The 20,230-nt window shown below is 52.0% G+C and overlaps 1 protein-coding gene across 7 annotated transcripts in view; it reads right to left on the minus strand.

Moving 5' to 3' along the window:
* Positions 1–16,752, minus strand: part of GTF2I (general transcription factor IIi) — a 102,011-nt gene extending 85,259 nt beyond the window's left edge. For 5 of the 7 annotated variants that reach the window (XM_062180211.1, XM_062180210.1, XM_062180207.1 and 2 more), the window contains exon 1: positions 16,418–16,751. The gene's annotated coding sequence lies outside the window, so the exon portion shown is untranslated. Of the gene's footprint in view, positions 1–16,417 lie in introns of all 7 variants that reach the window. The other 2 variants (XM_062180209.1, XM_062180208.1) reach the window with 1 other exon arrangement.
* Positions 16,753–20,230: the final 3,478 nt, after the last annotated feature.

Raw genomic sequence — 20,230 nt, forward strand, 5'->3', positions numbered from 1 at the left:
CTTAACAGTTTTACAACAAGGGACTAGAATCAGTCTCTTCAAATTCCTACTTGCCCATTCATGCACAATAATAAGCCAAGAAAAGCAGGTTTAAAAAAAAAAAAAAAGGAATGAACACAAGGTAAATCATCATACAATGACTAGAATGTGAAGACCAGGTAATCTCTGAACAATTAACTGTCACAAATCATAAAGAAACTGAAACAAAACTATAACATCCTTTTTGTCCATAAAGCAAAAATGATAGCGGCCACTGAAGAGTATTTGATGTACCCACCCCAGTCACACTCTATAGAAAAAGAATTTGGCTCAAGGAAAAAATATGAATTATCACAGACCAACCACCTAGATGAACACATTACCTACATGACCAGATACTGCTGGCCAGCCAACAGGCAAACATCTCTCCTTTTAACAACGAAAAATGGCCTGAGCTTAATATTAACAACCGTGGACTCACAACACACAGACTGAACACTCAACCAGGAGGAAACGGATTTAAATTGGTCAGAGACCCCGCGATTTTCTTTCCTTCTGCACAAATTCCGCCGATGGCCAAGCGTTTCTCAGTTGTTTTCACTTGCACTAAACAATTAAGATCTACCCTGCACATTTACTTAAGGACGGTGAGATGCCCTTTATGACTGCAAAATTCTAACTTTCTTAACTCAGTGTTTTGCACTAGAAAAGTCATCACTAGAACCTTCAAAGTTTGCTGAGCGATCTGCCCCTAGGGTGTTGTCCGTGAAAGACTAGACACTACTTTAAGCAGGTAAGGTAACAGCATTCAACCCTGTAATTATCCAACAGGCTTAACAGTGGTTAAAAAAGAGTGAATACTTTTACTCAAAAACTCTTCCATCCAAATTAAGTTTTGCCCTCTACCCCAAAAAAACACAGTAGGATCTCCCTGTGCTGTGGCCCTTCTTGTCCTGGGCAGGCAATGTGTCGTGCCCACATCCCGTATTGAAGGTCCAGGTTTGAGTCCTGGCTGCTCTGCACTTGGGATTCGGCTTCCTACTAACACGTCTGGGAGGCAGATGATGACCCTGGTACACGGGTTCCTGCCACTCACATGGGAGACCTGCATGGAGTTCTGCCTGGCTCAGCCCCACCACGGGGAGTGAACCAGCAGATGGAAGCCATCTCTCATCCCTCTGTTTCTCTACCTTTCAAATAAATAACAAATCTTGAAAAAACAAAATAAAATCAACTGTCACTTTCCTGGTTTCTGGTGTCCTGTGTCTTCGTTCTGGAAGGCCACTTTTTATGTATGAGGTAAAACTACAAAGCTCAAATTTACCAATTCGTTTTTATTAGAGTCAAGTTTCAACAGAACTGAATGACTCAAGGAATCACCATGTTCCTAATTACATATACTAACAGAAACATCTTTAATGAGAAGTATAAAATAACTTCAAAGTTAGAGTGAACTAAGGGAAAAATAAAACAGAACAGCAAACTTTAAAAAAAAATCCTTATTTATAAAAGAAGTTTCTTCAAAATGGTGAGTAAAATTAAACTGCATCACCTACGATGTTACATGTTTTGTCCTAAAATGGTGACTCAAGGAAAAAGGACCTAATAGTGTAATCTGCTGGCAACATCCTAAAAACAACTCAGTTGTAGGCCGTCGCTGTGGTGTAGCAGGTAAAGCCACTGCCTGCAGTGCCAGCATCCCATATGGGTGCCAGTTCGAATCCCGGCTGCTCCACTTCCGTTCCAGCAGAGAGCTATGGCCTGGGAAAGCAGTGGAAGATGACCCAAGTCCTTGGGCCCCTGCACCCACGTTGGGGACTTGGAGGAAGTTCCTGGTTCCTGACCTCGGATCGGCGTAGCTCTGGCCATTGTGGCTATCTGGGGAGTGAACCAATGGATGAAAGACCTCTCTCTCTCTGGGCCTCTGCCTCTCTGTAGCTCTGCCTTTCAAGTAAGTAAAATAAAATAAAAAAATAAAATGGTCAAGGACACAAAACTAAGAGAAAAAAAAAAGTCACCTGGAAAACATGCTAAAATTTAAAGTTGTTGGAGAGACAAGAAAACTGTGCGACATGGGGTCATGGCTTACACTCTTGCCATGAAGCGCGTCCATCACCGACACATTAGACAAAACTTGAATGATGGTCCCCGGGTGCAGGACACATGGGCAATTTTTGCTTGTTATTTTTCTATCCTTTAAAAGCATTTTAAAATAATTTTCAGGGGCCGACATTTGTGGCGGAGTGGGTTAAGCTGCAGCCTGTGACGCCAGCATTCCCCATGGACACCAGTCCCCGCTGCTCCACTTCTAATCCAGCTCCCTGCTAATGTGCAGGGCAAGCAGCAGAAGCAGCAGCAGATGGCCCAAGTACCTGGGCCCTGCATCCACATAGGAGACCCAGAAGCAGCTCCTGGCTCCTGGCTCCAGTCTAGCCCAGCCCCGACCACTGCAGCCATTTGGGGAGTGAACCAGCTGGTAGAAGATCTCTGTCTCCAATGCCCTGTAACTCTGCCTTTCCAATAAAATCTTTAAAAAAAAAAAAAATCATTTAAAGCATTCAGTACATTTGAGCTCTGCTAACACAATTTCTACTTTTACTGCTTCCTGGCACCTGTGAAGGCAGGTGGGATGTTAGAATTCAAAGAAGAAAGAGCTTACAGGGTAAATCACTGATTACAGTTTGTCTCTGCTAGCTAAATAAAGAGGCTAGAAATGGGGTGCTTTTACGGCCTCTCGTATTTCAAGGAAAGACTGGAAATTAGTTAAGATAAAGATATCCAAAAGTACAAAAATGCCTGCCATTTTAGCTAAGGATTATCAAATAGAACCCAGCACCAACACAGTGCCTTCTACACAATAAACCACTGTGAATGGAAGACTGAATACCAGGCTCTTGATTTTTTTCTTCCAATAATAGAATTTACTCACACTGAATGCTATCAAATTAGTAGATCATCAGCTAGAATATATCATAATTTTTCCCAAGGTAATTTTACCTCATCTTTCAATCTGGTAGCTACCTTGTTCATTAACCACAGAAATAAAATTACTAAAGGCATTGCCACCAACTCAAATTCATCAGTTAACATGATTTATACTTACAACCTTAATTTCAGAAGAACAGAATTATCAATTAGAAGAGCACAGTAGTTAAGAGAAGGCGCTCAGGGCTGGGCTGTGGTGTAGCAGCACCCTTGCATGTCCCAGCTGCTCCACTTCTGATCCAGCTCTCTGCCAACAGCCCGTGGAAGCAACAGAAGATGGCCCCGTGCTCGGGTCCCTGCCATCCATGTGGGAGACCCAGAAGAAGCTCCAGGCTCCTGTGGCCCAGCCCCAGCCATTGTGGCCATCTGGGGAGTGAGGCAGCAGATGGAAGATCCGCCCCCCACCACTCCCTGTAGCTGACTTTGAAATAAATAAATAAATCTTTGAGAGAGAGAATGCGCTCTGAATCTCACTACCTTGGCACCAGGATACCAGAGAGTCCCAACCCCGCTCCCAATTCCAACTTTCTGCCCACCGGGGACACCTGGAGTGAGTTCCTGGCACCCACCAGCCAGCCCGACTTCTGCCCACCGGGGACACCTGGAGTGAGTTCCTGGCACCCACCAGCCAGCCCGACTTCTGCCCACCGGGGACACCTGGAGTGAGTTCCTGGCACCCACCAGCCAGCCCGACTTCTGCCCACCGGGGACACCTGGAGTGAGTTCCTGGCACCCACCAGCCAGCCCGACTTCTGCCCACCGGGGACACCTGGAGTGAGTTCCTGGCACCCACCAGCCAGCCCGACTTCTGCCCACCGGGGACACCTGGAGTGAGTTCCTGGCACCCACCAGCCAGCCCGACTTCTGCCCACCGGGGACACCTGGAGTGAGTTCCTGGCACCCACCAGCCAGCCCGACTTCTGCCCACCGGGGACACCTGGAGTGAGTTCCTGGCACCCACCAGCCAGCCCGACTTCTGCCCACCGGGGACACCTGGAGTGAGTTCCTGGCACCCACCAGCCAGCCCGACTTCTGCCCACCGGGGACACCTGGAGTGAGTTCCTGGCACCCACCAGCCAGCCCGACTTCTGCCCACCGGGGACACCTGGAGTGAGTTCCTGGCACCCACCAGCCAGCCCGACTTCTGCCCACCGGGGACACCTGGAGTGAGTTCCTGGCACCCACCAGCCAGCCCGACTTCTGCCACTGATAGCATTAGTGAACTGAACCAGCAAATCGAAGTGTTTTTTCTCTCTCTCTCCTTCAATGAATAGCATTTTTTTAGGATTTCATTAATAAATTAACAATCTCCTGTCAGTCCTTGCAATGAGTTAAAAATCTGTAACTTCTGCCTCCTAGCAAAAAAGTTCCTTAAAAAAAGATCCCTTCTAAATACACTGTGCTCCTTCCACAGTTCTTCACTTCTCCAAACTGCACAGCCCGAGATCTGTCCCAGGACCCACCCCGGGATGTGATCCCTCCGCCTCGCCACCTTCTGGACGTTCTCTGGATTTTCCTGGTGATGTCCCAGAACCGGACATGGCATCTGGACAGAACCAGCTCACCAGACTCTGTACTCCAGCCCCTAACTATCAGGATTTCCGTACTCTTTGTTTATGAATTCCCAAGAATGTTATCATTCACACTTCCTAGAGCTTATCTCCCTAGGTTTAGTAGGTCTGTTCCAAAGGAAAACAAATGAGGTTGGTAGTTCCTTCAGAGATTGTTTTACAAATAGGAGGGCCGTCAGAAAGTTTGTGGAAAATATAATTAAAAGTAAGTGTTTTGTTTTGGGTTTATGTTGTTTAAATTTACTTGAAAGGCAGAATCGGGGGAGAGAAAAATTATCTTCCATCCACTAATTCAATCTCCAAATGCCTCAAACAGGGCTGGGCCAGGGTGAAGTCATGAACTCATCCATTATTGTTTTTTAAAAATGACTTCTTTGTTTGAAAGGCAGAGTTACAGAGAGAGCTTTCATCCACTGGTTCACTCCCCAAGTGGCTGCAACGGCCAGGGCTGAGCCAGGCTTCATCCAGGGGTCCACATGCATGCATGGACCCACGCACCTAAGCCATCTCTGCTTTTTTGCCCAGAGCAGCCGGGATGCTGGCGTTGCAGGCGGCGCCAGGACACCACTTCCCAAATTATTTTCTGTAGGTTTTAGGTTTTTGTCGTGACAGTTGTTTCTCGTAGAATTTCTAAGGCATGTTGTCAACAGCGGGGTGGTCACTAGACAGTACTCTGCTCGGGTTAAATATGTTTCCCCCTTTATTTTAGGAGCGCTCGCTCAGCACGCGGACAGCCTGCCTGTGTGAAGCTGCGTGGAGACTGCGGCTACGGGCCAACGGCTTTCCTTGTCTGCAGCTTCGCGATGAGGGATCTTGAGTCCCGCCTGGTTTTTTTTTTGTTTTTTTTTAAAGATTTTATTTGTTTATTTAAGAGGTAGAGTCACAGACAGTGAGAGGGAGAGAGAAAGAGAAAGATCTTCCATCCGCTTGTTCACCCCCCAGATGGCCGCAACAGCCGGAGCTGCGCTGATCTGAAGCCTTGAGCCAGGTGCTTCCTCCTGGTCTCCCATGCAGGTGCAGGGCCCAAGCACTTGGGCCATCCTCCACTGCACTCCCGGGCCATAGCAGAGAGCTGGCCTGGAAGAGGGGCAACCAGGACTAGAACCCAGAGCCCATATGGGATGCCGGCACCACAAGCGGACAATTAACCTACTGCACCACAGCGCGGCCCCTTGTCCTAATTTTCTTCTTCTTCTAGTTCTTTTTTTTTTTTTTTTTTAAAGAAAAAGGGTTTTTGGGGTAAGGTGATTTTTTAAAATTTAAATGTTAAAATGTAATCCCTTGGAGTTGTAGATTTGACTAGAACCGTTCGCTTCCTTTTACTCATTCTCATGAACGCTCTGAGAGGTGTGCGTACTGTATTCTGGAGCAGTGATTTATTTTGATGCTTTCCTCATTAATTTTCCTGCTCCATCACAAAACGGGTTATTTTAGCAGCAGAGATAGCTAAAGCAGTTGGCTGGGCAATCAGGCATTTTCAGTTTATCAGGCTTGGATTTGGAGAGTTGATATGTAAATAGGTAAATATACAAGTATTTTAAACATAATTACCTTAATGAAGTTTAAATTGCAAACACTCAATTGAGTGGACGTTTGCCAGTGCTTTGGGGAAGCATTCTATCAAATGCCCACGTACAGGGGCGGGTGTTGTGACACAGCAGTTAACCCGCCACCTGCAATGGGGGCATCCCATGTGAGCGCCCACTCAAACCCCCATGCTCCACTTTTAAACCTGCTTCCTATTTCTTTTTTTTTTTTTTTTTTTGGACAGGCAGAGTGGACAGTAGAGGGAGACAGAGAGAAAGGTCTTCCTTTTGCCGTTGGTTCACCCTCCAATGGCCGCCGCGGCTGGCGCGCTGCGGCTGGCACACCGCGCTGTTCCGATGGCAGGAGCCAGGTGCTTCTCCTGGTCTCCCATGCGGGTGCAGGGCCCAAGCACTTGGGCCATCCTCCACTGCACTCCCTGGCCACAGCAGAGAGCTGGCCTGGAAGAGGGGCAACCGGGACAGGATTGGTGCCCCGACCGGGACTAGAACCTGGTGTGCTGGCGCCGCAAGGCGGAGGATTAGCCTAGTAAGCCGCGGCGCCAGCTAAACCTGCTTCCTATTAACACACCTGGGAGGAAAGCAGTGGAAGATGGCCCAAGTGTTTGGGCCCCTGCACCCACGTGGAAGACCTGGAAGAAGCTCCAAGCTTTGGTCTGGCTGCTGTGGCCATTTGGGGACTGAACCAGGGATGAAAGCTCTCTCTGTAACTCTGCCTTTCAAATAAAAAAGTCATTTTTTAAAAATATTAATAGTTTTTTGAGGCCAGCACTGTGGCTAGCAGGTTAAGCTGCTGTCTGCGGTGCCAGCAGCCCACATGGACACTGGTTCCATTTCAGTCACTCCACTTCCAATCCAGCTCCCTGCTAATGCGCCTGGGAAGGCAGCAGAGGATGGCCCTATGCTTGGGGCCCTGCACCCACGAGGGGGAGCCGGATGACGCTCCTGGCTCCTGGCTCCCGCCTGGCCCAGCCGCAGCTGCTGTTGCTATTTGGGAAGTCAATCAGCAGATGGAAGACCTCCCTCTGTTGTCTCTCTCCCTCTCTCTGTAACTCTACCTTTCATATAAATAAAATAAATCTATAAAAAATAATATTTTTTAACTTAGTATACAAAAATGCTAATATCTAAGGACTGCATACACAAACAAGTTCCAAACACAAGGAGCAACTCTCACACACATAGAAGCTCACACAACAGACTCTGTCTGCTAACCACGGCCCATTTTAACCAGCCAGACACCCCAGGCTCTGCTTCTCCCACTATGCTGTACAGCAATCATGAACTGCCTTCAGAACAAGACACACACAGATACACATGCGCACTGTCTCCTTCGCAATATTCAACATTGCAATGGTTATAAACAAAGGAAATTCTGACACACGGACAAACCTGTGGGAAAGGCCAGAGGCTGCACGAATCGGTTTGCAAGAGGTCCCTGCGAGAACCCCCCAGATGGGCGGCAGTAGGGAGCACCAGGGCCCAGCAGGGAGAACGGGATTTTAGTTTGAGACCATAAAAGAGTCCTAGAGATGGACAGGGATGGGTGCCCAACAGTGGGAATGTACTTGACATCACTGAACTACACATTGTAAAACAGTTAAAATGTTAAGTTCTATTCCATTAGAGGGTGAACCAACGGCAAAGGAAGACCTTTCTCTCTGTCTCTCTCTCTCACTGTCCACTCTGCCTGTCAAAAAGAAAAAAAAAAAAAAAGAAAGAAAAAAAAAATCACTTTAGGCCGGCGCTGTGGCTCAATAGGCTAATCGTCTGCCTGCAGCGCCGGCACACCGGGTTCTAGTCCCAGTCGGGGTGCCGGATTCTGTCCTGGTTGCCCCTCTTCCAGTCCAGCTCTCTGCTGTGGCCCGGGAAGGCAGTGGAGGATGGCCCAAGTGCTTGGGCCCTGCATCTGCATGGGAGACCAGGAGAAGCATCTGGCTCAAGGCTTCAGATCAGTGCAGTGCGCTGGCTGCAGCGCGCCGGCCACGGCGGCCATTGGAGGGTGAATCAACGGAAAAGGAAGACCTTTCTCTCTGTCTCTCTCACTGTCCACTCTGCCTGTCAAACAAAAAAAAAAACAAAAAACAAAAACAAAAAATCACTTTAAAAGAACTACTTGAAAGAGGTTTTGGGGGCCGCCACCTGCAGGGCCAGCATCCCATATGGATGCTGGTTCAAGACCCGGATGCTCCACTTCCCATCCAGCTCTCTGCTATGGCCTGGGAAAGCAGTGGAAGATGACCCAAAGCCCTTGGGCCCCTGCACCCACATGGGAGACCTGGAAGAAGCTCCTAGCTCCTGGCTTCAGATTGCCTCAGCTCCGGCCACTGCAGCCAATTGGGGAGTGAACCAGCAGATGGAAGACCTCTCTCTCTCTCTCTCTCTCTCTCTCTCTCTCTCTCTGCCTCTCCTTCTTGCTGCGTAACTCTTTCAAATAAATAAATAAATCTTAAAAAACAAAACAGATTTTTGAATTTGTCTGTGAAAGCATTAGATGAAGGCTCAAGTGCTTGGTTCCCTGCCACGGACGGAGCTCCAGGCTCTGGCGTCAGCCTGGCCCAGCCCAGCCATTGCTCCATCTGGATACAACTCTGTTCACATTTATGCTGTGGCTAACAGCAAGGGCTATATTTAGATACAGCAAATTCTTTATAATGAACAATAAATTAAGCAAAGTCTTCTCAAATTTCCTTCAAACTGTCAATTTCTATTTAAAAAGCTTCAGGGAATGGGATCTGGCTAAAATAAGACAGCTCGGGTTTTCTTAAACCACCTTTAATAGCCCAGGAAGGCGAAGAAACTGCAACTGTCCTTGAGCTCCTTGACTCTCCTTCCTACATCAAATATACAGTCTTCAAAAACGTCATGGAAAAGGTGGGTTACGGAAAAAGTATGCACCAAGAGATATCTATCTTTTCATTCCATTTTTTCATGAAGTTTTTTTTTTTTTTCATTTCATTTTATTTGAAAGGCAGAGAGAGGGAGACAGAGATCTTCCATCGCTGGTTCACTCCCCAAATGCCTGCAAGAGCCAAAGCTGGGCCAGTCTGGAGCCAAGAGCCAGAACTCAAGCCAGGCCTCCCACATGAGTGGCAAAAGCCACGTACCTGAGCCACCACCTGCTGCCTTCCTGTGCTATGCCCTAGCCGGAAGCTGGTGAGGACCTGACCAGGTACTCTGATGGGGGACGCACACATCCCACACTGTACCAACACTCATGAGGAAACACAGTACTACATCTAGAACTCACGACAGCCCCGTACCAACACTGTCATGAGGAAACACGGTACTACATCTAGAACTCACGACAGCCCCGTACCAACACTGTCATGAGGAAACACGGTACTACATCTAGAACTCACGACAGCCCCGTACCAACACTGTCATGAGGAAACACGGTACTACATCTAGAACTCACGACAGCCCCGTACCAACACTGTCATCAGGAAACACGGTACTACATCTAGAACTCACGACAGCCCCGTACCAACACTGTCATGAGGAAACACGGTACTACATCTAGAACTCACGACAGCCCCGTACCAACACTGTCATGAGGAAACACGGTACTACATCTAGAACTCACGACAGCCCCGTACCAACACTGTCATCAGGAAACACGGTACTACATCTAGAACTCACGACAGCCCCGTACCAACACTGTCATGAGGAAACACAGTACTACATCTAGAACTCACGACAGCCCCGTACCAACACTGTCATGAGGAAACACAGTACTACATCTAGAACTCACGACAGCCCCGTACCAACACTGTCATGAGGAAACACAGTACTACATCTAGAACTCACGACAGCCCCGTACCAACACTGTCATGAGGAAACACAGTACTACATCTAGAACTCACGACAGCCCCGTACCAACACTGTCATGAGGAAACACAGTACTACATCTAGAACTCACGACAGCCCCGTACCAACACTGTCATGAGGAAACACAGTACTACATCTAGAACTCACGACAGCCCCGTACCAACACTGTCATGAGGAAACACAGTACTACATCTAGAACTCACGACAGCCCCGTACCAACACTGTCATGAGGAAACACAGTACTACATCTAGAACTCACGACAGCCCCGTACCAACACTGTCATGAGGAAACACAGTACTACATCTAGAACTCACGACAGCTCAAGTTAAGCAATAGGGAAGAGGCTGTGGTGTAGAAGGTTACGCATCTGTCTGTAGTGCCGGCATCCCATATGGGCGCCGCGTTCGAGACCCGGCTGTTCCACTTCCCATCCAGCTCCCTGCTATGATCTGGGAAGAAGATGGTCCAAGTCCTTGGGCCCCAAGGCCCATGTGGGAGACCTGGAAGAAACTCCTAGCTCCTGGCTTCAGATCAGCCCAGCTCCAGCTGTTGTGGCCATTTGGGGAGTGAACCAGAAGATGGAAGGCTTCTCTGTCTCTCCCTCTCTGCCTATGTAACCCTGCCTCTCAAGCGAAAATAAATCTTTTTAAAAAGAAAGAAAAGAAGGCAGGCAGGCATAGGGAATGTAGGTGCCAGGGCTGTGGCATAGCAGGTAAAGCTGATGCAGTGCCGGCATCCCATATGGATGCCAGTTCAAGTCTCAGCTGCTCCACTTCCAATCCAGCTCCCTGCTAATGTGCCTGGAAAAGCAGCAGCAGATGGCCCAAGTGCTTAGGCCCCTGCACCCACACAGGAGACCAGAAGAAGCTCCTGGCTCCTGGCTTCGGATCACCCAGCTCTGGTCCTTGCGGCCATTGGGGAGTGAACCAGCAGATAGAAGATCTCTCTGTCACTCTGCCTTTCAAATAAATAAATCTTTTTAAAAAAAAGAGAGAGAGAGAGAGAATCTTAAATATTGGGCACCAGTTTCAGAAAGCTATTTTTCTTTTTAGAGAGTTATTTATTTGAAAATCAGAGTGAGAGAGACAGAGAGAAATCTTCCATCTGCTGGTTCACTCTCCAGATAGCCACAATGTCCAGGGCTGGGCCAGGCAGAAGCCAGGAGCCTGGAGCTTCATCCAGGTTCTCCCCTGTGGCTGTAGGGGCCCAAAGACTTGGGCCATCTTCTGAGGCTTTACCAGGCCATTAAGCAGAGAACTGGATCAGAAGCAGAGCAGCTGGGACTTGAACCCACATCCATATGGGATGTGGGCAGTCGCTTTCTCCTCCACACCACAATGCCAGCCCCCCAGAGAGCTATCTTTCAATTATAATTCACTCTGCAAGGCAGACCTGATCAGTCTCCACTATGCAAACTCTACGGCTCCAGGGCCCATCTGAACCAGATACTGTGTTGTCACTATTCCCTGTTTCTCCAGTTAGTCATGACACAATCATATCCAACACTGTTTACAAAATCATTTCCTTTGCCACACTGTAAGAAAATCCTATTAAATTCTTGCCATCTCAGTTTTTAGTCTTCAGAGACTGGAAACTAACACAGCAGCCAGTCTTGCTGGCTATTTTTACTGACTCATTTTTACTTCCTCAAAAAAAAAAAAAAATTTTTTTTTTTTTTTGACAGGCAGAGTGGATAGTGAGAGAGAGAGAGACAGAGAAAGGTCTTCCTTTTTGCCGTTGGTTCACCCTCCAATGGCCGCTGTGGCCGGTGCATCGTGCATCGTGCTGATCCGAAGCCAGGAGCCAGGTGCTTCTCCTGGTCTCCCATGCGGGTGCAGGGCCCAAGCACTTGGGCCATCCTCCACTGCCTTCCCGGGCCACAGCAAAGAGCTGGCCTGGAAGAGGGGCAACTGGGATAGAATCCGGCGCCCCAACCGGGTCTAGAACCCGGTGTGCTGGCGCCGCAAGGCGGAGGATTAGCCTGTTAAGCCACGGCGCCAGCCTCCTCAAAAAAATTTTAAGATCTATTTGGGGGCCGGCGCTGTGGCGTAGCAGGTAAAGCTGCCGCCTGCAGTGTCGGCATCCCATACGGGCGCCAGTGCAAGTTCCAGCTGCTCTACTTCCCATCCAGCTCTCTGCTGTGGCCTGGGAAAGCAGTAGAAGATGGTCCAGGTCCTTAGGTCCCTGCACCCATGTGGGAGACCCAGAAGCCCAGAAGAAACTCCTAGATCCTGGCTTCAGATTGGCTCTGGCTGTTGTGGTCACTTGGAGAGTGAACCAGCAGATGGAAGACCTCTCTCTCTCTCCGCCCTTCAAATAAATAAATAAATAAATCTTTTAAAAAAAGAGAGAGAGAGAAGCAGCAGCAAAGAACTGCCCGAGCCACAGCCAGGACGGGAACCCAGGCACTCTGCTTTCAGAACCTGCGCCTACCTCCACTGAGAAATAAACCCTCTCTCCTTTTTAAATGTCCTTTGGGTCTTACAATGAATATCTTTTAAATACAATAATTCTGTAAAAATCCTACATGGTTTTTAATCAGGTTACAGCCAAGGAACAGAAGAGCCAACACTCTCTCAGCTCCAACAATGTCTGGCCGTATCGACTTTTCCCTTCTTTCGTACCAGGCTAGGTGGTAAAAAGCAGGTGAATAAAAGCAGTGCCAGAAACCAGCGCAGACTACGAAGATAAGGGCGGTAGGAACAGAGAGGAAAAAAAGGAGAACTACAGTGTTGAGAGTTCCAATAAAGGACAGATAAGGAGAAACAAAAGAGAAGGGCAGACAAAGAGTACCAAGATAATACCTCCTTGATACTCAATAAGCCCTACAGTACATAGTACACACCCATCCTCTGAACTACTAACACTGTACTCCTCCAGTGCGGGCGCCTCGCCTGCACTTTGGTTGCCAGAGGATTTACATTATAGCGCTATCCTGCCATTTCACACCTCTGCTCCACTGCCCATCCAGCTTCCTTCTGCTGTGCCTGGGACAGCAGCACAAGACGGCCCAACTACTCGGGCCCCCGCCACCCAAGTGGAGACCACGATGGAGTTCCAGGCCCCTGGACAGCCCTAGCTGTTACAGACATTTAGGGAGTGAACCAGCAGACATTAGATCTCTTTCTCTCCTTCCCTCTCTCACTCTTTCAAATACATAAAAAATAAATTCTTAAAAAAAAAAATGTTTTTCTGGGGTCCGTGCTGTGGCATAGCAGGTAATGCTGCCGCCTACAGTGCTGGGATCCCATATGGGCACTGGTTCAAGTCCCAGCTGCTCTGTTTCCGATCCAGCTCCCTGCTAAAGGCCTGGGAAAGCCACAGAAGGCAAAAGTGCTTGGGCACCTGCCACCCATCTGGAGCCCAGATGGCATTCGGAGCTTCTGCCTTCAGCCCAGACCAGTCCTGGCCATTTGGAGAGTGAAACACTGAACAGAGACCTGGCTCACTGCCTTTCAAACAAAGAAGTGATCTGGCGAGACGGTAGGCATTTAGCCAAGCAGTTAAGACACCAGCATCCCACACCCCAGTGCCTGGGTTCAAGCCCCATCTCCACTTTCCATTCTAGCTCCCAGCAGAGCCACCTAAATGAGACCCTGATGGGAGTTCCCAGCTCCTGGCTTCAGGCTGGCCCAACCCTGGCTGTTGTGGGCCCCTGGAGAGTGATTCTGCTCCGTCTCTGCCTTTCAAATAAACTGAACTCAAAAAGTTTTCCAGTAAAGAATGACACAGTAGTAGAAATGAATTAGGGGGAAGGCAACGCAGACAGCTGGTGACCAGGCGCGAGGAAAGGTTAAGCATCTCATTTTTAATGCTTTACTTCAGCTCCGGGTAACGCCACCAGAACAGAGGTCTTGTCTTCTGTACTTTATATTTCAGAACCCATCATGCAATTATGGATCAGCAGAAGTGAGAGAAGATGGGGCAGGCATTTGGCGTGGCAGCTGAAATGCTGCTTGGGACGCCCACACCCCATCAGAGTGCATGGGTTAGAGAACCGGCTCTGCTCCACCCCCAGTGCCAACCACAGGCTCCTGGTAATGAACATCTGGGGGCAGCAAATGCTGGCCTAAGGGCCAGGGCCCCTGCCACCCAGGCGGGAGACCCGGACCGAGCTCCTGGCTCCCTGCTTCCGCCTGGCCCAGCCCTGGCTGTTGTGGGCCCCTGGAGAGTCATTCTGCACACGGGAGATCTGTCTCTCATTCTTTCTCTGCCTCTTTCAAATAAAACAAGCTTCTAATGACAGAACATAATTGTATGAAGTAGCCTCATTCCTCCTACCTAATTTACAATTATTTTCCCCAGAATGAAATCCATTATAATAAGAAAAAAAATTTAAAATAGTTCTAAGACTTGTCCCTCAAGAAAAATAACCTCCAAGGGCTATGTTTTCATGCAAAGCCTTTACAGGCAAAGGAAGTCAAGTCGTCGGGGGTACACGTGGCCGTGGTGCTGCTCTGAACGCCCCACCTAACCAAACCTATCTCCAGGCCAAAGTGCCAAGCACCGGCCAAGAGCCTGGCCTCTACGGTGGGTGTGTGAGGCTTCAGGATCGCTGAGAGAACATGGCAAACGCCTGTGCATGAATTAATTAATAAATGAACCAGAGTGGGAGGGGAAAAAAGACAAGGCTAGTTGTTGTTGTTTTTTTAAATCTATTTATTTATTTATTTAAAAAGCAAAGAAACAGAGAGAAAGAGAGACACAGAGGGAAATCTTTCATCTGCTGGTTCACTCCCCAAATGGCTGGAACTGGGCCAGGCTGGAGCCAGGAGCTTCTTCTGGGTCTCCCACGTGGGCCATCTTCCACAGCTTTCCCAGGCGCACTAGTAGAGAGGTGGATCGTAAGGGGAGCAGCCAGGACTCAAACCGGGGCCCATAAGAGATGCCGGGGCTGCAGGCTGAAGCTTAACCTTCCGAGCCACAGCGCCAGCCCCCAGACTAGATTTCCAGTTTTAGTCCGCACTTAAATCCAGGATGCTTTTTTAAACCTCGGATTTAACTTCTAAATTTGTAATCGTGGCTACAAATCGTGGCTAGCCCAAAGAGCCTTCCCTCCCAAGCTGGCGACTGCAGCAGCCGTCCTATTTAACGTCGTTTCAAAGTAACGAAAAGCAAACTTCTACACACCCCCCAATTTCCTACCCCTGCCATTGGCTATGAACGTTCCATCCACCGAGCTGCAGCCAAGGGCACCAGCTGGGGTGCAGACGCTGCCCCCCAAAACCCACTTCTGATACGAAAAGAAAAGCTACCCTCACAATCAGAAATGCGGATTCCTGGGCCCCAGCCCCACGGGATCAGAATCCTGGGGTGCGGCCCAGCCTGCTGCGCTGCCCCCATGCAGAAGCTACGCACCCAGCGTCCCCCGGGCTCGTGCCTCCTTCCCCACCGCAGCCGGGCTGCCACGGAAAAGCAGACGCACGGGCCGGCCCCGAGGACGCGGCTCAGAAGTTCGGGGCCCTGCCCACTGCACCGCAGAGGCTGCACGCGCGCGCGCGCCTAGCGACTCCGAGGAGGGCAACAAGTGCTGGGCGCACCGAGGACGACCGGCCACTTCCAACCAGACCACGCAAGAGCAAGGCAGGAAAGAGCTCCATGAGCCCACGGACGGCGTGAGCCGAGTCCACCCACCCCCTCCACGGGGTGGCCGAGCCCCGAGGCGGCCCGCGCAGGACTGGCCGCCCGCCGGCCCGAGCCTCGCCCTCGGAGCACACCCAGCCGCAGACCAGCGCCGAACCCCCAGCGAGAGGGGGCTCAGAACCGGAGGCGAGGCAGGCCAGACAGGGCCCGAGCCGCCCCCGCCCCGTCCTGCAGGCGTGCATGGCCTCCAGGCCGCGGTTTTCTCTTCCGCTCATTGTGTCTTATTTCCCCCAGCCCCAAAGCCCAGGCCCCGCGGGGCTGGGCGCGCCAGGCCGGCCCGGGACAAAGCCCACGACGGGCTCCACCTGGGAGCCGGCCGGGGGGCGGCGCCGGCACCCCGCCCCCCCCCGCGCGGTTACCAAGGCAGCGCGGCCCCGCCCCCCGCGCCCGCGGGCCAATCGCGCGCGTCTGCTGCCCCGGCGCAGGAGCCCCGGATACACCAGCCGAGCGCGACCCCACGGCTCGGGCCTGGCACGGCGCGCGCCCCCGCTCCGCCCGGCCGGCCAATCAGCGCGCCGGGGGCCGGCGCGGCCGCACGCGCCAGGCGCACCGCCCCTCCCCCCAGCCCCCACTCGCACACCGCACGCCGGCCGGCGCGAGCGCGCGCGCGCCCCTCCCCCACGCGCACCCAGGCGCGCGCGTGCAACCGCCGTCCCCCGCGACCGCGTCCGCCCCACCCCCACCGCCTCGCGCCCCCGCGACCGAGGCCGGCGGGGGAGGGGGCAGCCGGGCGCCCCCCGACGGCACCCCGACTGCCCAGCCTGCGCAGGCCCTCGCGGGGCAGAGTCGGGCATGAAAGGCCCCGCTCGCCATGGCAGCCGCGGCGGGGGCCGGGGGCGGGAGCTGAGGCGAAAGGGACTCACCCGAGTGCAGCCGCCTCCAGGCAGCGCCGGGGCCCGGGGTGCGAAGGGAAGCGAGCGAGGGCCACCGGGGAGCAGCCTCGGCTGTGGCGAGCGGGCGGGCGGCGCGGGGGCGAGGGGCCGCTGCGTCTCGGCCGCGCTCCTGTCACCGCCGCATGGCCGCCCCGGCAGGGCCTCGCGCAGCGCCTGGATCCGATCGCGGGGGAGCCCCGAGAGAGGCCGGGGTGGCCGCGGCTAGAGAGCGCGTGCGGGGAGGCGGGGGGGCGACCGCTGGGCCCCTTTTTCTCTGCTCTCCGAGCTTCGCTCTCACCCTCCTCCTCCTCTTTTTTTTTTTTTTTTTTTTGTTCCTCGAAGGCGCGCTGCGCGTGCGCACCCGCAGCACCGCCCAGCGGGAGTTGTAGTTCCTGATTGGTTCCCCACCAACGCGACGGCGGGGGCGGAGGACTACAACTCCCAGGAAGCCGCGCGCCGCCGAGCCCCGAGCAGGAGGACGAGGCTAGCGCGGCGCCCGGCCCTCTCCGGCGAGGACTGTCAATGGAGGCGCGGGTGGTGGGAGCAAGAACATGGCTGCACCTGGGGCCTGCGCGGCCGCCCGGGTGGGGGAGGGGAGCTGGGGTGGGGGCGGCGAAGGAACGGAAATGGAGACGGGTGGTGGCTCCAGCCGGCCTCGGCGGCGCTCCAAGTCCCCCAACTGGACTGTGGCACCCGAAATTCCCTGCACATTGGCGAGCCGGGGACGCGGCAAAGGCCGGGAATCCCCGGGCCGGTCCATCGCCCTCCGCCCTGCACCACCCCGCGGGACACAAAGAACTCCTGCGGGGGGTGTCCCCCAAAGCTCGCTTCGGAAGCCGCCCAGCCCGGGACAGGCTAGGGGAGGGGGCCCCCTGGTCGGTCTTTCTCCCTCCCCAGGCTTGGCCCACCCTGCCGCCTGCCACTCAACAATCTGGAAAGAAAAAGCCAAGTGGGCGCAAAAGGCCCGACTTGCAGACCACCACCACCACCCCCGCCCCCGGCGCCCCGTTTTGTCCTGGGACCCGCGAAGTGATTTAACCCGAGCCTCGGCCCCACCCGCCCAGGTGCTGGTTCTTCCTCAGCCCGGGCATCTCGGCGGACGGCGAGCCGCGCACAGTTCACCGGCTCGCAGAAGTTTGCAAAGCCTTGGAAGCGAACGCACCTGAACCTCGCCGCCGCCGCCCCCTGCCCCCCGCAGCCGCCGCTCGCTAGGTGGCGGCCGCACGGCTCCCCGCAGCATCCAGGCCTCTTTGTGGGCTCTGGAGAGAAAACTTTCCGAACGGCCCGGCCTTGGATGTAGGTGCAAAAAACTTAAAAAATGCAAAACGCGTCCTTTGGGTTCGGGGATCAGCCCTCCCCGGGCCTCCTTTCCTGCATAGGCCACACCCATTAAAAAAAAATTCCTGGAGAATTCTCACGTTGGATTTCGCTCCCCGAAGGGGAGAATTGAGAGCTCCCTGGGAGGCAGTCTGAGGACAGGAGGCTTGTGCGTTTTGATTATGCGACCCCCACGGTCTGGCACACAGCCGTGTGGGTCCACATGGGGGGTTCGCCCTTTTTCGACCGATTCTGTACGAACAACTTTGGGAGGTTTTTTTTGTTTTGTTTTTGCACTTGCATTGCATTGACATTTGGGGGCTTGTTTAATTAGAGTGATGCAGTTGCAGCCTTGACCAGCTGCGGAGGGTGCGCTGCCTGCACAGGCCGGGGACACAGTTTACAAATTACACACAGCAACAGTAACTTGTAGGAAGGCCGAGTAACTGTATCGCACTGTAACAAAGCTAGGTGCCCTGGTCTCAGACAGCTCGTGACCTTACTTGCGGTGAACGGCTTTCTCTCCAGGAGCCTCTCGGCCCTGTCGGGGGACCCCAAGCTGCAGTCCAAGTACGACTCGTTGTTACTGTAGATCTTGGCAACCTCGGCATAGGACTTTTTCTCTTTCCTTATTAAATCAAGGACTTTCACCTTTTCACTTAAAGGAAGCACTTTCCGGCTTCTCTTTGGCAAGTGCGAATGGCCAGCATCCTTACTCTTGCGCTTTGGGGCCATTCTTAAGCAAGATAAGAACTGGAAGATGAGCATTGAGCTTCCCCCACCCCTCCCGGCGGCCCCGCAGTGGATCTGATAACTGAGCCAGCTACTGCATGACCAGCCGGTGGGTAGCAGATACAGCGTGGATCCGGTGCAAGATTTCATCACTCCACTAGAACCTTGTGCAAGGTAAAACCTCGGAACACCGTAAGTATGTGGGTATGTGCTACTGTACAGTGTCTATCACCCTTGAGAAACCTACAACCCAGCCAGTAAGAACAGCAGGGCTACTGGATGCAAGCAGGTGGCTGCTGGGGACATTGGTGAGTGTTTTACAGGCAGGGTAGCAGGCATCCATGAAACTGAGGTCAATGGAGGAACCACTGGGCTGGATGGAGTAAGGAAGTGAGTTGGTAAGGGGCGGACATTGTGGCTCAGGGCTCTAAGTTACAGCTGACAACACCGAATCCTAATATCAGAAAGTCCTTTCAAGTCCCAGCTGCTCTGCTTTCTGTCCAGCGCCCTGCTGATGGGCCTGGAAAGACAGCGAAAGACCTCCCCAAGTGCTTGAGGCCCTGCTGCCCACATGGGAGCCCCATATGAAGTCCCTGGCTCCTGGCTTCAGCCATTTGGGAAATAAGACCCAGCAGATGAAAGATCTCTGTCTCTCCCTCTCTCTCTCTAACTCTGCCTTTCAGATACATGATACATCTTTTCAAAAACAGAAAGAAAGTAAGACGGAAGTTCATTCACTTCAAGAAGATCCCTATCATGAAAATCGTTTGAGAGATGATGGTTCCTTTTCACCATGAGTTTGTTCAGTGGTTCATTCGGGTGTGAGCATTTGGCACAAAGGTTAGGTTGATGCTTGGGGTCCCCACATCCCATGTGTGCACGTGGGTTTCAGTCCTGCCTCCTGCTCTGATACCAGATTAATTTCCAGGCTTGTGGCTTCTACTGGCCAGGCCCTGGTTACTGTGGGCATCTGGGGAGTAAACCAGTGGAAGGGAGATCTCCCTCTCTCTCTCTTGCTCTCTCTCACTCTCTCTCTCTCTCTCCCTCTCTCTCTCTCTCTCTCTCTGTGTGTGTGTGTGTGTGTGTCTCCCCCTCTCTGCATTTCAAAAAAATACAATATTTTTAAGTACCACGAAGAAGACTTTTGCTGCTTCTTCGACAACAGTTTTCTCTTCTTTGAGGGTGGGAGCAGTTCCTGCAGCTGTCCAGTCAGCAGTCTTTGGGTGGGAATCGCCCATGGGACAGTGAACACTGTGGAGGCAAAGCCTTTTTCCCCACATAGCACCCCTGAGGTTTGCAACACTCGGCTTCATGTCTTGCAGTCATAAATAGCAATACTTTCTCAGCCTCCACCAACGCCTGCCTCACCACCTTGGCAGCCAGCGGATTGCCTGTCGCTGGTCCATAACCAATCTTACCTCACCTTGATGTACAGATGCCACGTTAATTGTGGCCTTAGGCATGAGCCACCTTGGATACCACCTCTTTGCACAGATGAGTTGTTTTGTTTTGTTTGTTTTTCCACAGGCTGCCTTTTGGGATGAGCAACTGATCAAAAATATAACAGTTGCTTTGTGTCTGGGGCTGATACAGTTTAGAGTCTTTTTTTAGACACTAGAATCACGCTAAATGTGTGAAAAAACACATACCTGTCTGAGGCTTTGGGAAGAGGAGATTCACAGCTCTTTGCTCAGGCTCGCTTGGACATAAATGCGTGGAGTTTAATGGCTGGAGAGTCACCGTGCCATTTCAGTT

This window comes from Lepus europaeus, chromosome 21, assembly GCF_033115175.1.
Source record: "Lepus europaeus isolate LE1 chromosome 21, mLepTim1.pri, whole genome shotgun sequence".
Classification (NCBI taxonomy): Eukaryota; Metazoa; Chordata; class Mammalia; order Lagomorpha; family Leporidae; genus Lepus; species Lepus europaeus.